Source organism: Mustela putorius, unplaced genomic scaffold (assembly GCF_011764305.1).
Source record: "Mustela putorius furo isolate JIRA1106 unplaced genomic scaffold, ASM1176430v1.1 tig00003835_pilon_pilon_pilon, whole genome shotgun sequence".
Classification (NCBI taxonomy): domain Eukaryota; kingdom Metazoa; phylum Chordata; class Mammalia; order Carnivora; family Mustelidae; genus Mustela; species Mustela putorius.
In genome coordinates, this window is record NW_025421988.1 from 1,335,878 (window position 1) to 1,349,332 (window position 13,455).

The following is a 13,455-nucleotide window of genomic DNA, read 5'->3' on the forward strand; positions in this document are numbered from 1 at the left end:
TCAGCTGATTCTTTTCATATCCTATTTGAAGCAGAGCTCAAAGCTCTGTACTCAGTGGGTGGTTGTATAATTGCTTTAATTCATTTGTTAAACATAATTATCTTTCCTCACTTCTGTCTTTGGGACAAAGCATATATTCCTTTGATATATGCTCAGCAGCTTGGTCCCTAATGGATGTGATTAGAGCTTCCCACGGTGTGCATCATGTGAGGGAAGGGGTGTTACATCGTTATGGTGGGGACACATCTTCATTTCATGTTTCAGGGACTTAAGCTGTTTCTTTTGACACCTGGGGGCTAAGTTAATGAGAGAGTTCTTTGATAGCTTTATGTGAGCTAATTCTGCTTGTCACATGCTATAGGGGACCTGGAGAAGAGGGAGGAAGTCAGAGAGCAGAAGATAGGTGGGGTGCCTTTGTTCAGTGACCATCCCCTCATGTCAACCACCAACCCAATCATTAACTCTGGGCGTTTAAACACAGACATCCTGAGACAGATCAAAGACAGGTTCTTGGCAACAGGTCAGAACATATTCTTGGGAAAAAGAGTTATGCTAGTGGACCCTTGTGAATCTGAGGTGTCTTCCTCCTAGAGACCTGGGTGTTTTGTAGACAACCTCTCATCCACCTTTTTGCAATGTCCCCGCAAGGCACTTATTCCCAAGTCTGGGAAAACTGAAGAATATTAGACTCTGTGCTCTTAGAGATCAGGGAAGGTGTCAATGAATCATCCTTCTGGGTTCTAACCTAGACTGACAACAGATAAGAACCGAGTTCAATCAAATGTGATAGGTATTGAGGGCTAGATGAGTCAGCATGGCTTAGATTCAAGACCAAAATAGTCTTGAATCTTCCTGTGCCCTGAATTGAAAAATGGTGCCCAGGGAATAGTGTACCTGGCCCGATCCAGCCATGCTTACCCCAAGAATATGAAGATTTCCCCCTGCATTTTCTTTTGAAAGTTTTATGGTTTTAGCCTTTACATTTAAGTCTACAATCTATTTCCAGTTAATTTTTGGATATAATGTGAGGCAAGAGTGATGATTTGTTTTCCCATACATACATGCAATGATAGAAATGCTTTCCAGCCTGCCGCCAAAAAGAATGGGCCTGGGTCTTTCCTACTGTTTCCTGGCAATGGTCCAGCACAGCTTTCCTTCAGAGCAGTCAAATAACTGAAAGAAAATCCTCAAATTTAACAATCTTGTCTACTGGGTTTCAATGGAAGTTCATGCATTTTATCCACTCCCCCTTTTCAACCTGCTTTCTATAGAAAACATCAATTCACCTGTTGGAATTAAACCTGAAAAAAAAAAAAGGGCAACAAATTAAGCCACTTACAAGAGTGTCACGAAGTACTGACCTTTTATTCTTAACACAGTGACTGGACAGAACCCCTATTTTTGCGAGTAAAAAAGAGCAGGCACCCCTTCCCCATCCTATGCGATGGTGCACTTCAAAGCCTTGTCTAAGCAAATCTTAGAATGTTGAAGTTGTAGGGAACAGAATGTTCATCAGTTTGATGAACGTTGGAAACTGATCTTTGCAGCTTCGGTTTATAACAGTGAGCTTGTGCATTCTTGGATAGCTGTCCATTACTGATGTGTGCCGGAGTAGTTTTACAGTTTCACCTGAGGAAGGAAGACTTTATGTTTTATGAAGAGTCCAGAAATTCTGCTTTTAAGGCTAAATGCATACAGCAACATTTATTACACAGAAAGTGCAGCAAGTCTACAAGACCAGAAGCATAAGTACTGATGAATGGATGGAAGCAGTAGCTAGGACTATAGACAATCCTATAGCAAGAGAAGACTGTGATGCTTCCGGATGGTCCAGGAAATCTTCTGGAGGCTTCAGTACCTGGTGTGATCATTTAGTCGTGAAAAGGGCACATCAGAAGGGGTGGTGTGGTGAGCAAGGGCACAGGACAGGCACATCTGGAAGGTGGCAAGTGGACTGTCAAGGTGGGGCCGTGAGAGACTGGGTTCAAGGCAAGCTGCCAGGAGCCAGGAAGCCTCCTGAAAGCCCGAATATCCCAGGATAGCATATTCTCAAATCATGATGATAAGGCTTACGACGATTTAAATGCTGTTAAATGGGAATTTTGCCTTTCAAACCATGCTATACCTTTGATTGTAAGATGTATCCCAATTTCAAAGATGTTAGATTGTGTGGGGGGAAAAGCACAAGTCAGTGTGCTAGCCAGCCTCGGGGAGGACCACGAAGATTTCCACATCCCAGTATCTGCATGTGTGTTGTACCCTCCCACATCTGGTGTGACTAACAGGATATAGCAGAATTGGGGGTAAATCAGTTACAGAATTAGGTTATGAAAGACACTGAGGCTTCTGTTTTGTTCTCTCTCTCTTTTCCTCTCTTTCTTTTCTCTCTCTCTCTCTCTCTCTCCTTTCTTCTTCTATTCCCCCTCTCCTTCCCTCTCACTCCCTCCCTTTCTCTCTCTTTCTCATTTATCATTAGCTCTTGTGGAAATGCAGGTATCCCTGTAGATACCCGGGTGGCAAGGAACTGAAGCCCTCCACACCTGCCACCTGCACAGAATTGAGGTCTGTCCATCATCACATGTCCTTCAAACAGCTGCAGCTGGCTATTTGATGGCAATCTCATGAGATACCTCAAGGCAGAAACACACAGCTCGACAGCTTCCAGGTGCCTGACCTTCAGAAACGGTGTGAGATCATAAGTACTTAAATATATAGTTTGGGCTGCTAAGTTTGGGGGTAATTCATTGCAAAGCAATAGAGGAACGATTCTATACAAAGACACAAAATATGCCTTATTCCATATGTGTACTCAGCGTCAGTCTGACGTTCAGAAAGAGATATGCCTGCCTGAGGCTGCTTAGAACATGCAGTGCCTCAGAGCAGGGGGAGTCATTAAAGAGAGGTAACAAAAAATGGGGAAAGGGAATGTAGACATACAAAGAAGAACCATTTTGCTTTTCTAGGTCCTTCTTTTTAAAGAGTAGTAAATATACTTTCCTAGAAAGAAATAAACACAGAAGGAAAGAGTAGGATGAAAGTTACCTTTATCAGCCTATAAACAGATACTCAAACCAAAAACACTGGAAACTGCAAAAAGATGCTAACTGTTTTTAAAGAAATGGCACACGACGTTAGGTATAAATAACTTTCATGCAAATTGAAGAGGTAGACGTGGTCGAATTGTTCAGGAGGCACCAAAAGAATGTGAATAACATTCTATTGAAAGGAAGGAAGACTGAGATTCTGAGAAAATATTTTATTAGGTAAAAGAATGAATAAATAAATGTATATATATATATGTATATATATACATATATATATAAGTTTTCTAGGGTTGCTATTTCAAGATACCAGAAGCCTGGAGGCTGAAACCACAGAAGTGGACAGTGTCACATTTCTAGAGGCTACAATGTTGGTAGGACATGCACCTTTTGTAGGTATTGTGGATGGATCTACTCCAGGCCACTTTTCCAGCTTGAAGCGTTGCTCTGGCTTTGGACTTCTTCAACGGGCCTTTCCCTCAGTGCATATCTGTGTATCCGCACTCTCCCTTCTTAGTCCTCCCGAGTTAGGGGCCCAGTCTACTCAAATATGACCTCATCCTAGCTAGTGACATCTCCAGGGACCCTATTTCCAAATAAGGTCATGCTCCCAGGTGCTGGGGTTTAGGACTGGGATACTTCATATGCATAAACACACACACACACACACACACACGTTGTATATGTATTCCTATATATATATCTATGTGTATAGATAGAAAGGGAGGAAGGAATAGATGGGAAAAAGAAAATATGCCTAGCGAGTTAGTAGACTTCACCTTTAACTTTTCAACAATGACCTTCAGAATGAACGACTGAAATTCTATTGAAAGAAAAGACCTGCATAGGTCAGTGAAAAATAAACTCTACATAGGAGGATGCAGTGGCTAGTATAGATTTTGTGGAAAGAGAAAGGATGAAAAGGGCTAGTCCGTATGTACCCAAAGGAATCCTCAAAGGCTGCTTTTCCGAGGTCTTGAGAAGAAACAATGGAAAGACACCCGATACGTGAACAGAGAAAGAAACCATTGCAGAACAACAAGGGATCCTTTTAGAAAGACATGGCTATCCTCAAGGTGTCTGCATGCCATGAGAAAACTCCCTGAGATCCACCACATTCAAGCCCATCCAACAAGGCTCCAGACACTTTTTGGAAAGCTTGTCTTTCTTTCATGGAGAGAGAATGAGTGAGAGAGAGCATGAGAGAGGAGATGGTCAGTGGGAGAAGCCAACTCCGCATGGATCTGGGAGCGGGAGGTGGTAGGAGATCCTGCCTGCCCGGGGTCATGACCTTATCCCAAGGCAGTCGCTGAACTAACCGAGCCACGCAGGCGCCCGTCTCCAGAAATGGGTCAACAACAGCTGAGGAGCACCTGGGCGGCACCTTCAGTGAAATGCCCAACTCTGGGTTCTGGCTCAGGGGTTGATCTCAGGCTCTTGAGATTGAGCCCTGAGGCTAGCTCTCGGTTCAGGTCAGAGTCCACTTGGTCTCTCTTTGGGTCCTGCCCTTCCCCCCTTCCCCATGAAGAGTGCTCTTGCCCTGAAACCAACTAGGAAAAGCCTTCACAGAAATAAACAATGTTTGAGAGGGGGTGTAATGCCAACTGAATATTACCCCCATTTAAAAGACCACCAGAGACGTGAGTCAAAGCCAAGCAACAAGTGTCGTTTATTGCAGGTTCGAACCTGACCTCTGCGCTGCTCGTTGCCAATAACGCCGAGGGGTCCGGAGCTGGGTCGGTGCAGGATTTTTATAGACAGATACAAACAAGTTTCGGGTGGGGCTGAGCTGATTGATTGATAGTTTGAACAGGCATACTTGGCGTCAGTGGATTGGGTCAGGGGACCCGCGCGCGAAAGCAGACAAAGCAATCTTACAGAAGCAGAACCGGCCGGTTAGCCCACGCATGCGAAAAAAAAAAGCACTATCAGGATATTGAAGGCCTGGTTACTATCAAGCCAAGGCCACTTTCCCTCTAATGAGGCACTAACATAAAGACAATTGGGAGTCTCCTGGTGAAATGTTACATTCCGGCTATCAAAGGTAAGGTAACTTCTTTGTTGTAAATTTCAAGGACATTTGCAAACCAAGGGAGACTCCTACCCTGCAGGACTGTGATTTCTGCAAGTTAACTATTTATCATTTTATGGCAGTCAGGGGTGCCTGAGGAATGCTACACATATGGAGGGGAGCGGGTGAAGGGGGGGGGTGCATGGCGCCAGCTTTTGCTTTGTCCTCAGCCAGCCTCCTGCTCCTTCATTCCCCCCTGAACAATTTTGACCCTTAAATCTTTAAGGGGGTTGAAGGTGGAAGGTCTCATCTTCTATAACTTCTTCGTGCTGAATGGGGGCGTAGAGCTGTCCCTACCTACTGGGGTCAATATTGATCAGGGTAGGAATGTATAAGGGAGTTACGAAAGGTGGAGGCAGCTGAATCCAGCGCTGACAGTGAAGAGGCGTCCTCGCGTGCAATAAGGATCGTCTGTCGTGGTGTAGTCATTGTAGCAATGGAGTCTCGGCACCAAGTAGAGAAAGATGGAACAAAGCAACATATTAAGGTTAATAAGGCGATAAGAATAAGAAGCCCGAAAAGGAGATTTGGCCATAGCCCTCCTCCAAGCCAGGAACTTAACCAATCACTAAAAGAGAGAGAGGGACCTTGTAGAGCCTTAATCTGGGCATTCATATCCTTAATTAGTCCTGTGATACTTTTGTGATAGTCTGGGATGTACAAACAACCTTCTGTCTTGATAATTGCACATGTGCCACCCTGGGCTGCTTTCAGGACATCTAAGGCCATCCTATTTTGTAGGACTGCCTTGCGTATCTGTGACAATTCGGTATTAAGTAGGGAGATGCCATTTAGTGAATCATTGAGTGCCTTTGTAGTATATTTATTAAAGGCTTCTACATGCCACATGACATCCTCTAGTCCCGCAGATGGAACAAAAATGGATGCTAAGTGATCATACCATTTAAAAACAGATCGCGTCCATCTTTATTTCAAATTGGGGAGATTATCTGGGGTTGTAATGGTTTTAGTAATGCACCCATGAATTCAGGCAAATCCTAAAGTACAGCGACCTATCTACCCTGGACGAAGCCAGGGCCACAAGTTGGTTCCACATATCCAGTGGGTTCCGTTTGGAGCTGGCCATCTGATGCCAGGTCGCCTTGCCCAGTCAGTAGCAAACCAGTCAGTAGCCTGAAGTACTATTATTTGGGGACACATTTCTAGTGAGCCATCCTAGACATCGTGTGTTATTTGCCCAATACCACTCGTATGATTCCTTTGTTCCCAGCATAAAACTGCCTTCTGACTGAGCTGTCCAATCGTGGGTGTAAGCCACAGATATGTATCTCAGATGCCATCCTTAGTATATGCCATCCTTAGTATATGCCATCCTTAGTATAGCGATAAGGAGGGTTTTGAAACTTAGGCCCATATTTGATTGGGGATTTATGGCTTGATAGCAATCCCCTTTCTTCCAAATAGCTCCATGGGCATGTAGCATATTTGGAGTCAGTATAAATGTTAATTCTTAGGCTTTGGCAATTGCAAAGTGCAAGTGAGCACTATGGCACATGTAGCTTTTCTTATTCTTTCTATGAAAACTACTGTCATCAGAAAACCAGCTGTCATTCGTATTTTTAACAGGGGCATCTTAAATCTGGACAAATAGAGTAAGTAAGATCAATAACCTCTGAACATTTTTGCTCTATAGAGAAAGAAGTACAATGGTCAGGTTCAGGCATACAGGTAACTAGGTTTAAAGTTTGACAAATTTTAAGTATTATTTCTGGCATATCTATAAGCATAGTCCAATATTTAATTAGATGGCCTCTATAATCCATTGGTGGCCTTTGGCTTCTAAGACAAATCTGGACCTGATGTGAAGTTATTACAGTCAGGGACTGTTCCATAGTGAGCTTTGAGGCTCCTTTTATGAGGGCTGTTCTATGCTTAGCTAAAGCATCTGTTTGCAATCGCACCTCAACAGAGGTGGCCTCTAGGATAAATATGACTAAGGGATGAAACCAATAAGAAGACCTTTGAGTGGTCCAGCCTTAACAATATCCTGATTACAGAGGATCACTGGCAAGTGAGAATACTTGTCAAGAGATAAGGGGAGTCCCCAATGCATCATACAATCCACTCATAAACAAAGTGGGGTCATCCATTGTCTCCACAAGTCCATAATTAATCCTATGGAGTGCAATAGGCTGGCTTTTAGGCAATTTCATTATCCCAGCCACACATAAGGTGTTAGTTAAGTTATACAATTGTAAGGGAATCAATCCCATTTTCCAGTTGTTTAATCATGTGTGAGGGGGTTCTACTAATATCCCCACAAAATAAAAAAGCAAGAAGATCATCTAAATGAGCTATTGTGTAACTTCTCTGAAGTTTACCTCAAATTGTTTAGCTTAGGTAAACAAACATTTAAAGACAATCAAATCTAGAATTTAACATCCATAAAGGTGTGTTACTAAAACAATTTTTCTCTCTAAAATAACCCTCATTTACAGAGATAGCCAAATCAGGACTAATTCACTTGTGAAACAAGTCCAGTTTTAACAAACTTGGCCCATTATTTACATAAGCTCAGCAAGAACAGTTGAGTGTGATCATATAGATCTTTTAGAATCTGCTTTGCTGGAACTTCTTATAAGGAATCTCTGGGTTGAACTTTTAGTAGCCTCTCCGGGCCAGAAGCCAAGCCCTGTACTTGCCATCAGGCATGCCTGCAATACCTGTTGATTTGGGCGAGTTCCTCTTCTGAGTTTCCGCACCTACCAAAGAGTGACATTCTTTACTCACCAGGTGAGGCTGCTGGGAACTCTGTAAGCAAGGTATCAGGCCAACAGTCCCAAGGGGCTTTATGGCTCCAGGTTTCATAAAGTCAACGTTAGTTCCTTAAAGCTGTCTGGTCATATCTGAGTCTATGCATGTCTTTCTCAAATATGACATTCCAGTCAAAGCCTTGGTAAAATAACCAGTTCTCAATGGTGTCCTGTTAAAGGAGAACAGATTCTTATTGAACTTATGCAAATGACTGATTGCCATGGAAGGAAGAATACTTACTGAGACCTTTTGGTTTCAGAGGGTTCATATAGAGAGAAAATTTGAATGCCTTGAGCACTTTTACATCTCTATAAGTTACAGATAACTTAAGAAAAAGTATCCCTAGTCTGGAAGAGCAAACATTAGAGAGAACCAGCAATGTTTAAAGTAAGACAAAACATTAAGAGACACAACATTATAATCTTTTAGTTCATTTAGTCCCATGTTACTAAATCTGGTGAATGCGGCTTTAGTTAGTTTTGGAAATTCTTACCCATTTCAGTTTTAGGATTTTCAAGTATATCAAATATCTGTATTTGTCCTGAAAGTCCTTTATAGGAATCTCCTTGAAGATAAAACTCATTTTACAAGAGAATTAAAACAATTATAAATGACAAAAACTCAGAATGGATATGGTTAGAGCTAAAGAGACACAGGAGTTTACAATTTAGCTGCAAGGAAATCAGGTTATTTCTGTGATACATAACATTTCCATAATTACAATATCAAGCGATGATCTCTCCAAACATTAAAACTTTAGGAAGTGCATAGAATCTCTAGAATAGTTATAGTATTTTCCCAAATGTAATCCAAGGTTTATCATTGGTTCAGTAGTATTTCACGAGAAACTTCACATACCAAGGAAAAGCCCGAGTTAAAGAGATTTACAATTTAAATCTTGTCAACATTTGCTAAAATCTTAGAAAGTTTTGAAGCACATGCCTAAATATACTTAGGGATGTTAAACACCTGATAAAACAAAACATAGAAACTGGTTTTTCTGGGCAGGCAAAGAGAAAATCACTTACATTCTCGTAACAGGAGATCAATTAATCTAATAAAACTTTATCCTTTGAACAGAGAATTTCAGTCTTGTACTAATGTAATGTACCTTTAAAACCCATTCATTTAGGACAAAATTACCTTCCCTTACCTTCAACAAAATGTATTCCCATTCCTTAAATCTTTCTTACATATCTGCTACTTTCTTACATACAGAGTTTCCCTTATTTCCATCAGTCTTAGTTACACTAAGCAGAACTTTGTATTCTTAGAAACACCTTTAGTTATTAACCAATTGTGAACTGTTACACAACAGAATTCTTCAGGTGGCAAATTTATGAATCAGTTAAGTGGCAAACAACTTTACCAACAGATTTAAATACTCTTAGTTTCTTTGCAGTAAGAAGTCAAAAGCACAAACCTACATCCAATAATTAACGACTTAGCATTTTATCCTGTTTGGTAAAGACCTAGATGTCCACAATTTAATTCCATTTGTCATCCAAGCAAAACTAAAACTTTCAGATTACCAAAGACTTTGAAAGCTACTTCAGCAATTACCCATTATAACTTTGAGACAGACAATTAACCTTCAGTTTAGTTATTTCTTTGCTAACAAATTTTAATAAATAACATGAGCTTATTTGACCTTCAGTAAACCTCGAAGTTTCACATTTACTGCTGATAACTTAAAAGACAGGTCTTATCTTAATTAAACCAACAAACTTAACTTAGTTCCAACACTGATTTACTTTCCACCTGGGCCCACTCCACTTTGAATGTTTACCTGAGACATGCGTGGGAAGATCTGGAGTGGGGGTGTTAGGTCCAGGGGGTGCTCTTCTTGCTTCTTGACAGTGAAGAGAGAAGGAGCTGTGGTGCATGATCTAGAGGCCAGTCATGCAGGCTGCACACACGTTGGTACAGAAACACGTAAGGGGGAAACAGAAGAAACAAAGTGCTGCCAGGAGGCAGAGAAAAGATTCCCGGTTTTAGAGCTCATAAGGCCCAACAGAGGAGAAGACACCATGCTTTCCCATCAGCCAGGGGGGAGGGGTTAGGCAGTCCAAGTCAGGCCAGAGAACACAGGGAAACTTCCCCAAAACAAAGAGAGTTTCGGCAGCTGCTTGGGAATATTCCTTATAGTCTCTGTCTCGAGTTAGACCAACCCCAGTTGGCTCCAGTTATAGCCATTAACATGGGAAGTGAGTGAGGGAGAAGCCCCCACATCTATTAGGAGTAACAGAGAAATAAATCCAGAGTCCTCTTTGCTAGGGATGGCCCAGCAACCTGGGTTTACTAGAAGAAGGCTTATTTACATAATTATCATCCAATATGTCAGGAGGAAATTTACTAGCTGACTCATTGAATCTGGTTTTAGCTCTTAATACCTATCTCTTATATTCCCTCCCGATATGTACGATGTTGCAGACAAGGGGAGAGGGATCTTTCAGGTGCTGTCCTGCTCGCGTCCCTCGCGGGAACTTAGGAGCGTCTTAGCTAAGGTCTATCCATATAAACCCCGGACCAGGCTACTCCATGGAGTAGATGACCGTTATGCTGTATGACGCTCCACGAGACTCAGGGTGCAGTCCACTCAGACTCCGAAGCCGAAGGCGGTGGAGCCACACAAACACATTCATACAGTCAGGCATTCCTCAGATTCAAATGGGTTAGACACCCTCCCGTTAAACAGAATGTAACCTTCATGACCAGTACAAGGAACATATATCCACATTTAAAGACATAACATGGAGATATACATTGTTGGCCTCCGAGGTGGGGCTCGAACCCACGATCTCTGCGAGGCCCTCCTGGCCCCCGAGGTGGGACTCGAACCCACGATCTCTGAGAAGCCGTCTCGGCCCCTGAGGTGGGACTTGAACCCACGATCTCTGAGAAGCCATTCCCACCGGGCTCGAGGGACGCCTCCCCATTGGCCCACTGGCAACCCTATAGCGCATCCGCCAGGGTGTATTTGCCAGCCACCGTCCTGGGACTCTAACCCAGGTCCTGGGACTCTAACCCAGGAAAAATCACAGAAAGGACAAGACACACAAGACATACATAAGAACAAAGCATACGAAAAACATAGAGACAAAAGACAAAGCCCGCTTTCTTACCGATCGGTTGCAGTGACCCGTTGACCAGTTGTCTGGTGGGCTTGAAGGGGAGATCTTGGTGGGACCTCCAAATGTATTGCCAACTGAATATTACCCCCACCTTAAAAGACCACCAGAGACATGAGTCAAAGCCAAGCAGCAAGGGTCGTTTATTGCAGGTTCCAACCTGGACTTCTGCGCCGCTCGTTGCCGATAACGCCGAGAGGTCCGGAGCTTGGTCAGTGCAGGATTTTTATAGACAGATACAAACAAGATTCGGGTGGGGCTGAGCTGATTGATTGATAGTTTGAACAGGCATACTAGGCGTCCGTGGATTGGGTCAGGGGACCCGCGCGCGAAAGCAGACAAAGCAATCTTACAGAAGCAGAACTGGCCGGTTAGCCCACGCATGCGAAAAAAAAGCACTATCAGGATATTGAAGGCCTGGTTACTATCAAGCCAAGGCCACTTTCCCTCTAATGAGGCACTAACATAAAGACAATTGGGAGTCTCCTGGTGAAATGTTACATTCCGGCTATCAAAGGTAAGGTAACTTCTTTGTTGTAAGTCTCAAGGACATTTGCAAACCAAGGAAGATTCCTACCCTGCAGAACTGTGATTTCTGCAAGTTAACTATTTATCATTTTATGGCAGTCAGGGGTGCCTGAGGAATGCTACAAATATGGAGGGGAGCGGGTGAAGGGGGCGGTGCAAGGCGCCAGCTTTTGCTTTGTACTCAGCCAGTCTCCTGCTCCTTCACTTCATCATCAGCACCTACTGCTCTCCTCTCCTGGTGGTATCTCCGGAAGGTGTCTTCTCTAGCTCTTCTAGCAGGAGATGGGCACTTCCCCTCTACCCCTGTTGCCGGACCAACCTTACCTATCCTGCAGGGTCAGGTCGGCCTGGCCTTCTTTTATCTGTTGTTCTCTTCTGAATGGTTAGTTTTTCATAGATACCATGCTTTGCTTTTGTCAGGATTTACCCTGGACTATCAAAACCCTTTTCTTGTGCCAGTGAAGCCTAAGAAACACCCTGATGAGAGAACCAGGAACTCGAACAGATCATATTTATCCTGAATGTTCCGTCCAAAATGAAAAATACATTTCTGAGGAGCCTCAAGATCTCTGAGAGGGGAAGTTTCACCAACTCTGTCATGTAGGGGCATCAATTCCGATTCTGTGTCAGTTTTCCTACTTTCGCAGCTAGTAATTCTCTACCTCAGAAAGCCCACTCTCAACCGTTTCCTCTCTCAAAGGCAGTTGCTCTTAGAGTCTGCACATGGCACTTGGGGCCTGCTGGTCGTTGGCTACTGCCCTCTGTACCTTGGGTCTAACAGCTCTGGGGCATCAAGATGAGAATGTCTCTTGTTCTAAGACTTAATATAGTTTGGGGCACATGGTAAGCAATAATCACTTTTTTTGTTGATCCAAGTGTTCGACCTTTCTTAATTATTCTAGTACCACAGTTTATTTGTTCTAAGACTTGTCCTCCCCCAGCAATTTTAATATCTCTTAAGGTGGCACTCACCTTACACTTGATGACATATCCTAGTTTAACTGACAGCATTTCTCTTTCTTAGTCGAGCATAAACTATAGTGCATGTTACCCTTGATGAAATCTAGGATGCAATTAAATACTCTATTATGGTTACGATTGATATTTGAAATCCTCCGGTAGCTCCCTGTGCCCCCACAGTGTAGTACCTCACCTCCTAAGCATAGTTTACAAACCATCTCACCCCCAGTGTTAACCCCGGGGCTCAGCCTCCATCCCCATGTGATGCTGCCAGATCAGCTGTCGGTTGTCAGGAACTTGCTGTAGTTTCCTAAATGCACTGTGCTGCCTCCTGGCACTTTGAAACTTGACACACTCATCCTCATTCTTCGCTTTGCCCTTGTCTATCAGCTCCCCTGAAAATCTGTTCCTAAGTGGCTTTTCCCAGCTCCAACCTACCCTTGGTAGTCCTTTATCTCCCTGTGGTAAAGCCTGTCACACTGCACCATGGACATGCCCGTTGTCCCCCTGAGAAGAGAAAGGGGACAGTGAGGTTCCCCCAGCATTTGCAGCTCTAGTGCAGAGTCCCATGCCTGGCTTTCAGGAAATGCCAGATCATGAAGACAAACGGAGATCATCCTCTGGCTAAAACCAGATCTTCTTTGCCTACCATAGGATCTGGATCAATAAAGAGCATCCAGTTATTATTGCTGTTTTTCTACGGATTTTTTCCCCATATATTTCCCAGGTCTTTACTCTTTTTATAGCACTTTAATTCAGGCTTCAACCACTTCCTAGTCAAATCAGGTGAAATCATTTTCCTTCCCATAACCTTGATGTATTTCACACCTAGTAATTCTTTTTTTAAAGATCTTATTTACCCATTTGACAGACAGATCACAAGTAGGTAGAGAGGCAAACAGACAGAGAGGGGGTAAGCAGGCTCGCCACTGAGCAGAGAGCCCGATGT